This window comes from Lycorma delicatula, chromosome 4 (genome assembly GCF_047948215.1).
Source record: "Lycorma delicatula isolate Av1 chromosome 4, ASM4794821v1, whole genome shotgun sequence".
Lineage (NCBI taxonomy): Eukaryota > Metazoa > Arthropoda > Insecta > Hemiptera > Fulgoridae > Lycorma > Lycorma delicatula.
In genome coordinates this window covers 184,538,130-184,553,310 of record NC_134458.1, presented here as the reverse complement: position 1 = coordinate 184,553,310, position 15,181 = coordinate 184,538,130, and the positions used below count along the sequence as shown (strand labels likewise).

At 28.9% G+C, this 15,181-nt stretch overlaps 1 protein-coding gene across 2 annotated transcripts in view; it reads right to left on the bottom strand.

The window, feature by feature from the left end:
- Positions 1-14,039, bottom strand: part of LOC142322993 (uncharacterized) — a 596,487-nt gene extending 582,448 nt beyond the window's left edge. Inside the window, exon 1 of one of the 2 annotated variants that reach the window (XM_075362089.1) lies at positions 13,778-14,039. The gene's annotated coding sequence lies outside the window, so the exon portion shown is untranslated. The remainder of the gene's footprint in view (positions 1-13,777) is intronic. The other variant, XM_075362090.1, reaches the window with a different exon arrangement.
- Positions 14,040-15,181: the final 1,142 nt, after the last annotated feature.

Here is a 15,181-nt window from a genome sequence, read left to right as displayed (position 1 = left end):
TCTATTTTATTTTGAATTTTTAATAATGATCAAGAACTATTACCCTAAATAATATTATACAGATCAGCAGGTGGTTTTAAGAAATATAACTTCTATATTTCGGTCATTACTCGAAAAATATTTTCTACAAATATCTCATTTTTTTTATTTAATTCTTAACCCCACTAAATAAATACTCAGCGGAACTTAAGATTAATTTTAACCTAAAACTGATTCCCCATAAGTGAAAAAGCGATCTACTTAACACTGTTTTTAAATTCTTTTTGCTTCTATTTCTATCCTTTGGTATAGTTTCCTTGTTTTATGAAAATGTTCTACTAAAATGCATTATGAGTATAATATTCAATAAATGATTCCAAGATTATAAACCATTATTATAGTAGGGCACGAAAATGAATCTTACAAAAGAATAAGTAATGAGAATGGGAGGCAATAAACAATATTTATAAAATAAAAAAGGATGTTTATTTAGAAAGCATGTTAAAAGAAGATTACAGAAGGGAAGAGGATATAAAATTCAAAATAGGAAACGCTAAGGAAGAATTCAATAGAAAAAATACATATTGTACAGCAAGATGGAGTTAGACTTGAAAAAATGTGAAGTATTTTGTTTGCAGTATACATCTGTTTGTAAATAAAATATATACTAGAAAAAAGGGAATAAAACTAACTAGAAGCATTTAAATCTGGCTCTAGAGAATAAAGTATATAAAAAAAAGTGAAAAATTAAGAAGTAATGAGCTATTTATTGTAAATGAGTTTACTTATAAACAATAAATGTAATTATTCATACAAAATTAAGATTGAGACCATATGGAAAGCAGTAAAATTGGATAATATTTTTGTGCTCATAATTTTTAACAATAAAAATTTAATTTAAAATAATTCAAATGTAAAGATGTACATATTTTCAAGTTAGTTTAATTATTGTTTTGAAGTTTATTAAAGATGAATTTGGTATATTTCTTTGTTCAAAAATAAAGTGTACAAACCAAATGGTTTGATCTAAAAAGAAGAGAATGATGAAAAAAGATGATGATAAAAAGAGGCAAGAATGATGCCTATTCACATCCTTTAATACAGCATTTCTCAACCTACGGTCGTGGTTATATGAATGGGGGTCGCGAAATTAGCCTACAATTTTACACGTAAACAAATGAAATCATTTAATGAAGAAAAAAAGCATTTATTACACTTATTTTACTTACGTAAGTACACATGTAAAGAAACAAATTACTGAGATGGTTGCGTTTATTTTTCATTTAAAGGTTTCTCTGTGCGTGGATCTATGTTAGAAACACACTAAAGCAGATTGTTTTTATGTGATAAAGATATATGCGTACGTACGTAGACGTCAAGCCGAAACTAGTCAAAATGGATTCAGGGATTGTTAAGATGGATATTTCCATTGAAATCTGAAAACCGACATTTTTCACGATTACAATACTTCCTTTACTTCGTTCAAGGAAGTAAAAAACCATAAAAAAGTGTTTTTATTGAGTAACATGGAGTTTCTCTTAAATATACTTTCTTGTGAGTGTTCACTAATGATGGTTGTTTAACAATCAAAGTTGCCGTTTTAGATTTTAAGTAACATTTTTTCAAAAACGGTTTTAAAAATACTTCGGATAAGTTTTTTTCAGCTTACATTAATAATTGTTTAATTTAACACCGTTTAACTAAGAAACAGTTTTTAATTTTTAATTCACTCCTGTAGTAATTCCTTGTATACCTGTTAAAACTTTGTTGTCAAGGAATAGTTTCTGAGGTCAGCTTAAAAGCTAGATTAAACGATTATAAATAAGAAAGATTGTAAAAGGAAAAAAAAGGAGTAACAATAAATAAAAAGCGCAGAAAGTTGAAGAAAAAAGAAACTTAATTGATATTTGATAAAACTCAAGAATATCAGAAACTATAAATATTAAAAACAGTGAGGAAAATAAGGTATAAAATAAGAAAAGGTATTTATAAAACGGATTGATTAAACTTTAAATAGCGTATTAATAATAGTAAACATGGTTGCACCTTAAAGATAGTAATAGGGTGAGAATAAAAGATGGGAGTTGGGCCCCTACCTCAATTATTACTTTTTTGGGATATCAAAAATATTATATATCACTGTAATTTAGATTAAAAAATATTTTTTTGAAAACGAAATACTTCCTTTATCATTTTAAGAGCAATTTTTTTGTATATCATCATTACAAAGAATAATTTCAAATTTGATATAATTGATTGATATATGATACTTGTATAATAAAAAATTATGCTTACTGTCTCATGCATTGTCGAAAATAAATTGCAGTCATAAAAATTGGTCATCTTCTTAACATCTGAATGAATGAGTATGATGTAAAAAATTATGCATGCCACCTATTATTAATAATGCAATACTAAGAAGAAATGCGTTGTTACGAGGAAAATAATGGCTGGAATATCACTTTTTTAACTGGCATAAATAATTAAATAAATTATTATGTTTGCCTTTTTTGTTTGTAAAGATAATGAAGGATTTTGTTTTGGTTATAAATAATAATAAAATTATTGACGTAAATAAATAAATATTATTTGTTGGCTTAATTATCAAATTTCTTTTTTACAACAAATTAATATAAAGATTAATCCAAATATAGATTTCTCCTACAATTGCTGGTATGATTCGCATGATTAACCTGAAAGAATATATACTTAATATTTTTTTCTAAATTTTAATCATTTTATTTTATATTAAATATAAAATGAATTTTAAAAAACACCAAACATTTTTCGCTGAAATACAAAAAATTATGTAATTTTGAGTGTTAGAAGTTGAGATCAAGTTAATAATAACTTTTTACTAACCATTAACTTAATGTTGACTTCAAAATATCAGAAATCAGAATTAATTTTGTTTTTACCTTTTTAGGGTAGTTTTATATTAAATTTTCTTATTAATAAGTTTAGTTTCTTACTTTTTTAGTTTTATTTTTGTTTACCATTTACAGATTTATAAAAATATTACCTGTACGAAAAAACCCGTAATATTTCCAATTACATAACTTGGTAATATTTTTATTTTTATTTTTACCCTTATCTGATTGGGTGTTCTTAAACCAATAATTTCACACATGCAAGCCATTTTGCTTTGAAGGACATCATAAGTTATATTTAGAATAAACTACGATATGGATATAAAAACAAGGAGAATAAGGAAAAGGAAAAAGAATGGTTGAAAGACTTTTGAAACACGACAATAGAGAAAAATGAAGAAAATTAGTTGGGCATCGGATTGGAAAAATAATAAGCTGTAATGAGGAAAATAAATAAGAATAGAAACATAACTAGAATAAGCCAGAGTAGGAAAGCCAACTTGCTTTTACCTATCACGAGAGGAAAATAATTGTTTAAAAAATGCTAGGAGGAGGAAACAAGGTGCAAGCAAGACAGGAGGAAAAAGAAGTGATCTAAAAGAAATGGTAGTAAAAAAACTTTAGCTGGAAATAGACGGGAATGTAGACAAACATGGCACAAGACATCTACCTTTTAAGAAGCATATTATCATATAATAATGAACTGGATGAAACAAAATTATTTAAAAATAGTGGTCGTCGTCACAAATCAGCTCTTTAACAGTTGATTTTCAAAATCAGAGGTTCTAAAGTTCAAACTCTAGTAAAGGTAAGCTACTTTTGTCGGATTTGTATACTAAACAGTGAATGCCGGTAATGCATTGGTGTTTGGGGTTCAATTAACCACACATCTCAGGAATCGTCGGCCTGTGTCTGTACAAGAGTACACCTGATTTACATGTTCATGCGTATAATCCTCATCTCATTGAGCCATGAGGCTGAATACTGTTCACAAGATGAAAAGATTGCAACGTGCATATTAGGAAATGGAAAACGAAAAAATATTGGCTTATACTCTTTATCATTTATTAATTAATTTTTTTTAACGAAAATGAACTTTAATAAATAAATCTTGAGTAAGAGAACGTTCTCATAAAATGTGGGATGGAATCGTAGTTAAAAATGCTTAAAAATGGTGCATTAAATGTAGCTGTATTATTATATTGTTAATTATAATTTTACAAAATTTTTTTTAATATATCTTGAGGAAATAGATAAAAATTAATTATTTTTCGGCAAGAAGGAATATTTCTCTCTGTAAATATTAAGGTAATTAATTGCAAAGCCAACCACAAAATTCCGGTTAAAAAGGGAGTTGTGTGTAACAATCAGTGTTAGGTTGAACGTATATTTGAATAAATATGAATCTAAATTCATGTAGGCCCTAAACGGCTAAGCTGACTTTCATAAATTTGGGATCAAAATATCCGTAAAAGTGGCGAGGATACGAGGACTGTGTAATAATATCTTTAATCTTATTTTTAATGAGTTGTCGACCTAAAAACGTACGGTTGGTCAGCTTACACGGGAACCTATTAGTAGATACCGCCTTATTGACTTTTGCTCTCTCTGTGTGTGTGTGTGTGTGTGTGCGCGCGCGCGCGCGCGCGCGTGTGTGTGTGTGTGTGTGTGTGTGTGTGTGTGTGTGTGTGTGTGTGTGTGTGTTTTAACGTAATTTTAACAAATGGATATTTTTTATTCTTAAATATATTCCAAGATATTAACATTTTTTCAACAATTATAACATCTACTTAAATGTAAAACTTACATTGAAAGATGCCGATTTTTAAGACAAGAAAATGTTATTACTGCGACTTTATTTTACTTCCAGTAAGTCGATCTTTAAAAATCCATCGCCTACTGTTTTTATTCATTATCTGTATTAATATTGTTTACTTCTAATAATTTAAGAAAATATATATTTTTTAAATCAAAGAGCATATCAATAATATCATAATAAGGGTTTATATATTATATATTTCATTTTTGTAACGTATTGAAAAATTACGTATATAATACATATCATCCTCTAATAAAAATCACTTAAAACCTAACGATATTGCATTTTGAATGGATGAAAATATTAAGATTAAATAAAAAAGATGGAACTTTTTTTTGTTTTTCCACTGTCATTCAATCAGTTTTCAAAATCAAGTCATCATTTAACTCCCTTTTTTTTAAAAGATTATATCATGATTTTTCTGAAATGTTTATATATTTTTTTTAAATGAATTAATATGAATAAAAAATGTTTTTGTTAGTTAAAATACCGGGTCTAACAATATATATATATATATATATATGTGTGTGTGTGTGTGTGTGTGTATATATATATATATATATATATATATATATATATACACCCTGATATATGCATATATATGTATGCATATATATATATATACTGTAACGTCTGGTATAGCGGGCCCAAGCAACGGATTCCTACCAATTATTATGAAAGTATTATAAAGTATAATAATTGCAGAAATCCAGAAAGGGACAAAAAGGGGAACCCTTTTTGTAAAGAATAGGTCCGTTTTACAAACGTCTTTTGTTATACTGCCCGTTAACACACAATGAACACCTGTTGTACGGTGAGAAGAGACAACGTTTGGAATTCATGGAAACAAAAGCCTCGGTCGACTATTCTCACGCTTCGACTTAGGTCCGGTCCGACAGGTAAAGAGCCTAGCATTATAAATAGTCAGGGTAACACCAGCTAAAAAAGAGTTCTGTTAGAACCAGTCTGCGAGATGTTAGGCGTCGGACCCGCAAGAGCAGTTCTGCAAGGAGTTCAGCGATAGGAGGCTGGTAGTTGTATGGGTTCAGCGGAGTTCTGCGAACCAGTCCAGCGAGACGTTACAACCTCGGTCCAGTGAGTAGAGTCACAGGTGTAAATCTGCAAAACATCAGTCCAACAAGGAGAGTCCAGTTCGATACGAGTAACGTGACGCCTCGAATAAAGTAAAGTATGCAAGAAATACTATCGTGGAGTTACAATAAAATTATAAGTGTATAATGGAAGAAATAATCCAATAGACTTCATTCATAACCTGTTAGGGTAGATAGCAAATGTATTTGCAAGTGAATACTATACGATTATTTGTTTACGAGACTATTGGTTAAAAAGGGTTAAGACTAGCAGTTTCGTTTGATAATGGGTCTAGTTTTTAATTTATCTACTTGGAATAAATTCGAACGATTATTTATTTTGAACTCTACCTTGTGTGTATTATGTGTTTATTATTTACTAATGACATCACCATTTGATGTGATGTTACACAAGATGTGTAACATTTTGATTGTTATTCTTTATTGATTACGCCCTGTTTTTTGACGTACATACTGTTTTGATTATGTGTTATGGCATGTACTTTGTTATGTATTTTTATGTTTGATTTGTTATTGAGATATAATATTATCGTTAACTCCTATTATCCTGATTATTATTGTGGTTGTAATTGTTATATTAATATTTGTCTTCATTAATTGTTTTATTATTGTCTCTTATTATTATTATCATTATTGTATTTATCACCATTTTTCTTATTATTAATTTGTCTGGTTGTAATTGTGAACATTTTATTTCAATAAACTGAAATTATATAAACATTCTAAACTGTCAACCTCTCAATATCCTGATCGAGCCGTGAAACACGCGACAATATAAACATATTGGATATATATATATATATATATATGGGAAAGACCCATTTTCCATTTTCGTAAAGTTAGGTAGCTGAAATTTGACCTAGTTATTCAATACAAAGTTTTTAGGAAAAGCTAACAAAAGTTAATTTTGATTTTCAACCCCTAATTAGAATTAAAAAGTAGTTGCGAAAGTAGCTTGATACTTATGAACCTGACAAGGATACTTTCCCTAGTTAACCATGTCTTAAACGTAGTTTTTTTCTTGCTTTTAAAGAGAAAAAGAAAGACCAAATCTTTTCTTCTACATCACCTTCAGTAGAAACAAGATTGAAATTTCTCAGCAATATTTACTTTACTAATACTCTTGAAAATTTAAGAATGTTCTTTATAATTATAAAAAATAAATAATCGAAATTAAATTTCATTCCCTTTTTTTCTGATGTATTCTGAACATGTTGTAATAGAAGCTTGAAATCAAAACAAATAATATTTATACTCAGTATTTTATAAAAATACATCACATGTTTTTGTAAACATGTTAAAAAAAAGTAAAAATAGATTTAGGACGGATTTCGAAAGTTTCTTATATTTTGTCTTTCAATTATGATTTAAAATTCAGTTCAGCTCTGAAAATAATTAATAATAAAAACAGTTATAAAAATTAAAAACACGACTGCCAAAAAATAAAAATAGATAAATAAATTGTACTAAAAACGACAATAAATCGAACTAAAAAAAAAAAAAAAAAAAAAAAAAAAAAAAAAACGAATGGAAATTAAAAACAACATTTTTTTCAGAAAATTCCTTTAAACCACTCTTTATTCAAAGTGAAAGAAAATAAAATAGTTTTGAATATTTTTAGCTTTTATTTAAAAAGTGCTGAAAACTTTCAACCGAGTTAATTTTTCTCAAATAACTAGAAGTTAAAATTCTAAATAGTTATTATAAAAGACCTTTAATAAATTTAAGCAAAAATTTGCCAGATTAATAATCGCTTTTAATGTTTGATTAAAAGAGGGGAATTTTTGAGCATAAAATATTCAATATATTCCCGGGCAAAGAATGAATATTGAAACTATTAAAAATAAAAATAATGTTTCATTTATGTTATTAGAGAAAAAGAAACATGAGTTATATTAGATGATTTTTATTTTTGTAAGTTTTGTTTTTGTCATCTCCCTCAGATATTCACCCATTTTTCTGTGGTAGTGAATGTGTAGCAATCAAACGGTAAAATTCCAAGTAAAGAATTAGGCTCTACTGTTACTCATGCAATCAAGAACTTACGTAATACGGTAATAATAATGAATATTACGATTTTTTTTTTTTGGAAGGGGGAAATATGGCATCGACTTCTACGGTCGTTAGCCCTCTCACATTCTTAAAAAAAGATTTGAATCACCGTTAGTTTCGTCATATGTAAGGGTGTAAAGGGCCCTTAAATTTTATTTAAAAACACCAAAATTATCAACACAGAACATTAATCACAAACACTGAGAACACTTAGGGTATGAAGGACTCTAATATTAAAAAGAAAACAATAAATAAAACACAAAATAAAATAAAAAGAATGTCTTTACAATACTATCATTATTAATTTTCATAGAATCCTATCCAGAGAGTACATATACATAGATCTTTTCCTTCCCCTCTTTTTTAAGCACTCCCAGGGCAACAGGAACCGCCGCTAAGCAGCACATAAGTTGCCGCAGGATGCCTTGGAAGTTGACTTCCCCTTTTAAATTGTCCCGAAGGACTTAACCCATCGGAGTCCCCCCCTTATAAAAACAATTTGACCACCTGTTTAGGACTGGTGTTTTTAAAACAACCTCCTACGAGGCTACCACCGTATTGGCAAAGGCTCTCCAAATCGATTTAGTGGTGAATGTTCGGGCAGCCATGTGAGATTGCGAAGAGGCTGGGAGGCTTAATCATGTTAATTTAAACCAATAATAGTTTCGGTTCCGCCTGGCAGCTGATGAGCTGTGCGTCTGCGGGGGGGTCCAGTCAAATGAACACCTGATTTTTAACTTCCCTGCTCTTGGGGGAGCCAGAGACCTGGCCACCATGGAACTTAGAGGTCAAGAGGAAAATTGGCCACTCACAAGCGGCGAGACAATGAGGCAAGAGCCGCATTGTCGGACCTTGTGGGATTTCCTTGATGCGGTTGCCTTGTTCAACCGATATCAGTAGTTTACTAAAGGGAAAAGTCTCCAGCCAATTGCTGTCTAGACGAAGTAAATTTTAATTTATAGATGTCATATATATTTTTGGTAGTTGACGGGGTGCGCCTACCCATTTTAATAAATATACGACAAGTGAGCGGTTGGGACACGTAAGCCGGTGGTGTATGGCACCACACTTAGTCCGCTCACGCTGTTAGGTAAGCTCTAAGAGCTATTTAGAATACTGGTCGCTAAACTATCTCGTGGTTCAGTAGCCGTTTCTGGCACAGACATCCGGTATTATGCTTTAAGGCGACCGAATGTTGTGATCCCGGGAGAAATGCCAAGAAAACCTGTTCAGGACGGCCAAAGAACCCCTCGGTGGGGAGGCTCTCCTTCCCGGTCCTGAACTATCTAGCTCTAGGCATGCTTTTCGCATATTCTTTGCCCCGCGTCCTCTGTCCACCTTCGAGGGTCCTCCATGCCATCATCGGATACGTCCCGATTTCCCCACTCTTGCATGCAAACGAGCGTCTCTTGTAAGATGGCGTCCTAGGCTAAAGGGCTACCTCCCAGCCCTATACGTGCCACGCTTCAAGACTCCCCTTGTGTACATAGAATTAGACTGCTCCCTTAGAGATTCACTAACATAGCTTTAACTTACATAGAGACTTGTTAGTTGTTCACTGGCGTATAGATAAGCAACTATTTTTGCCTCTTTTCCAGTTTCCAAATTATTTGTTAGTAGTCCTAACATCTTTCTGAGGTCCTCATGTATGGTACACACTCCCATTAGATGATTGCTGGTAAGTGCTTTATTACAAACACCGCACATTGGTCTTTCTTCACCGGTTAACAAATATGAATTTGTTATATGCGTGTGACCGATTCTGAGTCTGATCACCGCCACTTGTTCTTGGCAAGCTAGCTTCACGCCGCTATTTTATTTATATGGAGAAGTTTTAACTGCGTTTAGCTTGGTATGTAATCTTCTCCAATCATTATTCCACCTGTTTCTTGTTCTTTTAGTTTCGTACAGGAATTCTATCCAGGTTGTCACAGATTTTTGCCTTTCTGGCAAGGCCGTGGTGGATAATACTGGATTATGCGCGATGAAGTCGTGTTCAAAAAGTTAGAACCCAACACTGATATCATGCGTAAGAGATGATTTGGATTTTTTTACATATCATGAGGATGCAGAATTCAAGACTTTTGAAACAGCTAGTACAGTACAATCTCAACTGAAGAAACACCAAGACAGGATGCAGACAGATCTAAGAAATAAGAGAGGATCTAAAGGAAATTGACCTTACACTAGAAGACACCACCGATAAGATAAAACTAAACAAAAAAATTAAGAACAAAAACACTTGCTTCACACTCACAAGAAAACACTCACTACACGAGCATTTACTACACTAGAATGTTTAGAGAAAGTGATGTTTACAACACTAGAATTTACAACAAAAATCGGAACATATGAAAAAGAACTAGGAGGATCGCATGTCCCAAACAATCCCATCGAAAAGATTTGGATAATGGACTGACTAAAGTGATCCTATCAGGTCATAAAAAAAAAAATAATAATAATAAAATATTTGGTTAGAAAGCCGAATGAATAGTTAGATCTTGATATTTTCTAATACAGAGCTTTCGGAAAGTTGCTGTGCACTGGAATTATGGAAATGTAATGACGAAACTTTCTTAATTATTTCTTTGTATTTTTGTTTCATTATTTTATAGAAACGTATATTTCAATAACTGGAATAGTATAAAAAAGATGTTGAATATGACCTCCTCCAACATCAGTACATCAGTGCATACGTTTCAATTTGTCTTCTGAAATATCAAAATTTGTTCATCTGATATATCAAGGAGCTTCTGTTCATTTAGTTTAGGTGGACTTCCACTTCGATCAGCGCTTCAACATAGCAGTTTTCCGGAAATTTTTCGATAAGAGTTCAAATTGCGCTTCGGCGAGGGGCAGGAGTACTTGGAACCTTTTAGAAACGTTGTGTTTCATTAAATCAGTATACTTGTCACCTTTAGGAAAGTCGTGTCCAACGAGAAAAATAGCGTTTCTCTACAAAAATAACCATTACGTCTCTCACAACTATTGATTCCGTTAAACGAAACAACATGTAACGAAACGAAGCACATTCAGTCACAACTCAACAACTGATGTCTTGGTTTATCACTGAGCAACTCCCCAACAAACCCACAAAGCAACTAACCTAACGTCAATAGAACAGAATGCACCACATAATTCTGAAGCATACTGCATAGCAACATTCCAAACGATCTGTATTTTGTTTATTTGCACTTAAGGTTAACAACCAATGCGTAAAATAACTCGGATAACAAACAAACAATGAGTAACGTTTCTCCTGATCTCTTTGATTTTATCAAGTGCAAAATTAATTTAATTGGAATAATCTTGTTAAAGTATAGTAAGGTCCACTCAAAGTTCCATTTATCTGAAACTAGAATAGAAAACTAGTCGAGTTGAATGGAAATAATTTTAATGTGAATATTATTTGTATACGTTGCACTGATAAACGTAAAAGTTTGACAAACGTGCTCATTGGTTGTAAGTTACGTGTCTTATTATTATGAATTAATTAATTGGTCATCGTACGAGAAAATAAAGATTTCTTTTTGAAAATACTGTCTTAGTTTAATATTAAAATTAATATTTTTTTTTATTTCATCGTAAGGTAACCGATCATATATTTAATAAATTATACAATATATAATATTAATCGCAAGTTTTTGTTTACAATTTTAAGTTTTCATTTGTATCAAATTCAAAAATTTAATCTATACGCTTAATAATACACATTTGTTTGGATTGATGAATAACTAAAGTTCTTTAAACAATATCTTTGATTCATTATCATAAACTTTAAACTTCTGTTAAAATCTATATTTATGTTTGTTTATATTTGTACAAATAATAAAAAATGTCCAATCTTAATTCTAAAATTTTTCTGTTTAATTATTTATCTGTTAAATTATTTATAAATCTTTAATTTAAAAACAGTTTTTTATCCCGTATTCTTTATACACCGTAGTTAATTTAAATTAACTGCGATATATTAGGTACACATAAACGCTTTAATTTTACATCTTAAATGCTTTTTATTTTCAATTAAATTTTGTAATACTAATTATTTAGTACTACAAAGTACGAAAGAAAGTAATAAAGTAGTAATTATTTTTTATTTTAGTATTTGGAGTTGCTAATTTTTAATAATTTATTCTATAATTTTCTTTTTCATCTTACGAAAAAAAGGGGGAAAAATTGATAATATCAATATTAAATTTAAAAATATTGAAAAACAAAATATTAAATTGTATACGTTAATTGGATAGAGATTTACGGTACTAATATATTAATGACTGAAAGTAAAAGAATAATAATTTTTTTTTCCAATGTAATGTAGTCAAAAAACATACCTTTCTACATTAATATCACAGTATATGCAATATAAACATAGAGATTTATGGTACTAATATGAATGACTGTAAAGAAAATAATAATCATATTTTTTCTAATGTAATGTAGTCAATAAACATAATTTTCTACATTAATATCACAGCATATGCAATGTAAACAAAGATTTATGGTAGTAATATGTTAATGACTGAAAAATAAATAAATATAAAGAAATAACGATATTTTTTCCAGTGTAATGTAGTCAAGAAACATAATTTTCTACATTAATACTATAATATATGCGATGTAAAAATTAAAACATGTCTAAATTTTTAACATTTCATTTGCTATGCTATTTCCCAACCCATAGAAAAATACGCAGGTAACTTGAAATGTCACTTATTGAGATTAGATTGTTAAATCATCATAGCATGTAGTATTTATCATTTATAAAAATATTCTAGCCCATATAATAATCTATATTATTATAATATATAAATTGTACATTAACATGTATGAATAATTAAACATAACTTATACAAAAAAACAAAACGTTTACAGTAAACAAAATGCAATTCAAGTATTATGATGCATATTATTCGTATCTTCTTAAACAATGCTTGCTTAAAAAACACGTTTGAAAAGAATTTTTTAAAATTTATTAGACGGAAAGTTTTGTAAAAACAAACTTTATATTATCTATATATCTTGTATTTATGTTTAAGCCTCTCTCTCTTTATTTGCGCGCGCGCGCGCGTGTTCGCGTGCGTGTGTGGGCACTCGCATGTCTGTGTGTGTTTAACATATATATATATATAAAAATCACATAAACATACAATAACATTATTTGAGAATAAAAATTAATGATTATTTTAATGAAATCTATTATTTAGTTCAGTAAATGAGAAATAAGTTGTGAATGATAATTAGTTATTTTAGACATTTTTTTAGTTGTATTAGTAGTGAATTTAATCATACTTTAAAAGTAACTTAACCTATATTTTTCTGTAGTAGAATCATAGAAAAAATTTGTAATTTCTCTTTCTCTCTCTCTCTCTCTCTCTCTCTCTCTCTATATATATATATATGTGTGTGTGTGTGTGTGTGTGTGTGTGTGTGTGTGTGTGTGTATATATATATATATATATATATATATATATATAAGCAATATTACGAAATTTCAAATATTGTTATTTTAAAATTTAATTTAATTATTTCACATTATTTAAATGCATTTACATTACTTTCTTCTCGTAAAGGCAGTTTAAAATATTACTAAATTCGTCAATTTTGATAAGGGATGTCACCATTTGTTTTTGTTTTTTTTTCACTTGATTTTTATGTATTATTTAAAGTATTTAACCAAAATAAACCATTTTTGTAACACAAGAATTACAGTAACTACAAATGTCATAAAAACAGAAGTACGGTTCAAATTTTAAAGTTGACATTATTTTTCTGTTAATTATTACACTTTACGTTAATATTTAATACAAATTTTATTCCTTTTTTTTATTAATCAATGTATTAAACAGTTTGTCGTAAAATAAATTAACATACTACCTCGAGGTACATAGTTATGTAAAAAATCAATGTATTTGATAATAAAATAGAATTTTAAACAAAATATTTACCTACTTTTAGTCAATCTGGATTATAACACTGCAGCTATACTAATGTTTATGATGAATGTTATTATTTATTATTTTAGGTTAGTGATTGTATAACTTTATTATTCATTAATTTTTTACCACGATATAATAAAATTATTCCCTTATACAGTATGATTTATATAAATAAATGTATTTTTTTCATTTTTTATTATAATTAAATGACGACCTTTATTGGAAATTAAATTATCATCTGTCATTTAACTATCACATTCCCGCCGCAACAATTCTGTGTAAAAGTCGCGAAGCAACTGATTCAGGGCATGATAAAGTATGAAATTTCCCTTGCCCACTTACTTAAATTTCCCTTTATAGTTAATTTTTTCCCTTTTTAAATATTTTTTATTCTTGCCTATCATTAGTAACTTTAAATGTTTAATAATAGAAATACATGCTTAATTAAATTTAATGAGTATATTAAAATAAATATCAATTATTTATTTTATGATTTTTTTTTTTAAATCTGTTTATAAAATTGATTAATTATAAATTACATACCTGTATATATACATATTTATTTATATATGAGAAAGTGTTAAAGTATATATATATATACTATATACTATATACTTATATATATATATAATGAATTAATTTTATTAATTTTTTTTTTTTTAATATTTAACGCAAATCCTACTTATTTTAAACAAATAAATAAATAATTTTATCAATAATAATAATGACAACCGTAATAAATAAATTTAGGATCAAAATTATGTTGAAAAATTTATGAATTTGTTCTACTTAAAAAATGACACAGAATAATTCATTTATAAGTTAACATCTGTAGCAGAATAATAGTACCTCAGTCTTTCATCCGGAAGATCCCCGGTAACGTATGACATTTTGATACCCAAAAAAATTTCATTTCATATTCCCATACAGAAGTTTCGAGCTTATAATCGAATTAAACATCAACCAAAGATTAAAAACAAAAATCCTTATTACCCGACAAAAGGGTTATTTGTACCTAATGGCAGGACGAAATATGTATCTTTTATTATTTACTATTTTAATGAAAATATGTACCTTCGCTTATTTACAATTAAGAAACTGATAAAGGACATACGAAAATTAAAGAAAAATTAAGCAGTGGAAGGTAGATATCACTCTCTCGGAACTGAATGTAATTACTTGAGACTGGTCAAGTGGGCGGCGTATTAAAATACTTTTCAAAAATTGTTATATTTTAACGTACACAAACTATGATTACCTGAAAATTTCTAAAAAATTAATGTGTATTTCTAAATTAATTGAAATAAGTATTATTTATATCTACGAATGTCCAAATAAATTTGTGAAACATTTTAACTGGTTAATTACCATCGTATTCCAACTTCGTGGCAAGACCATTTAAATTCCGTCACA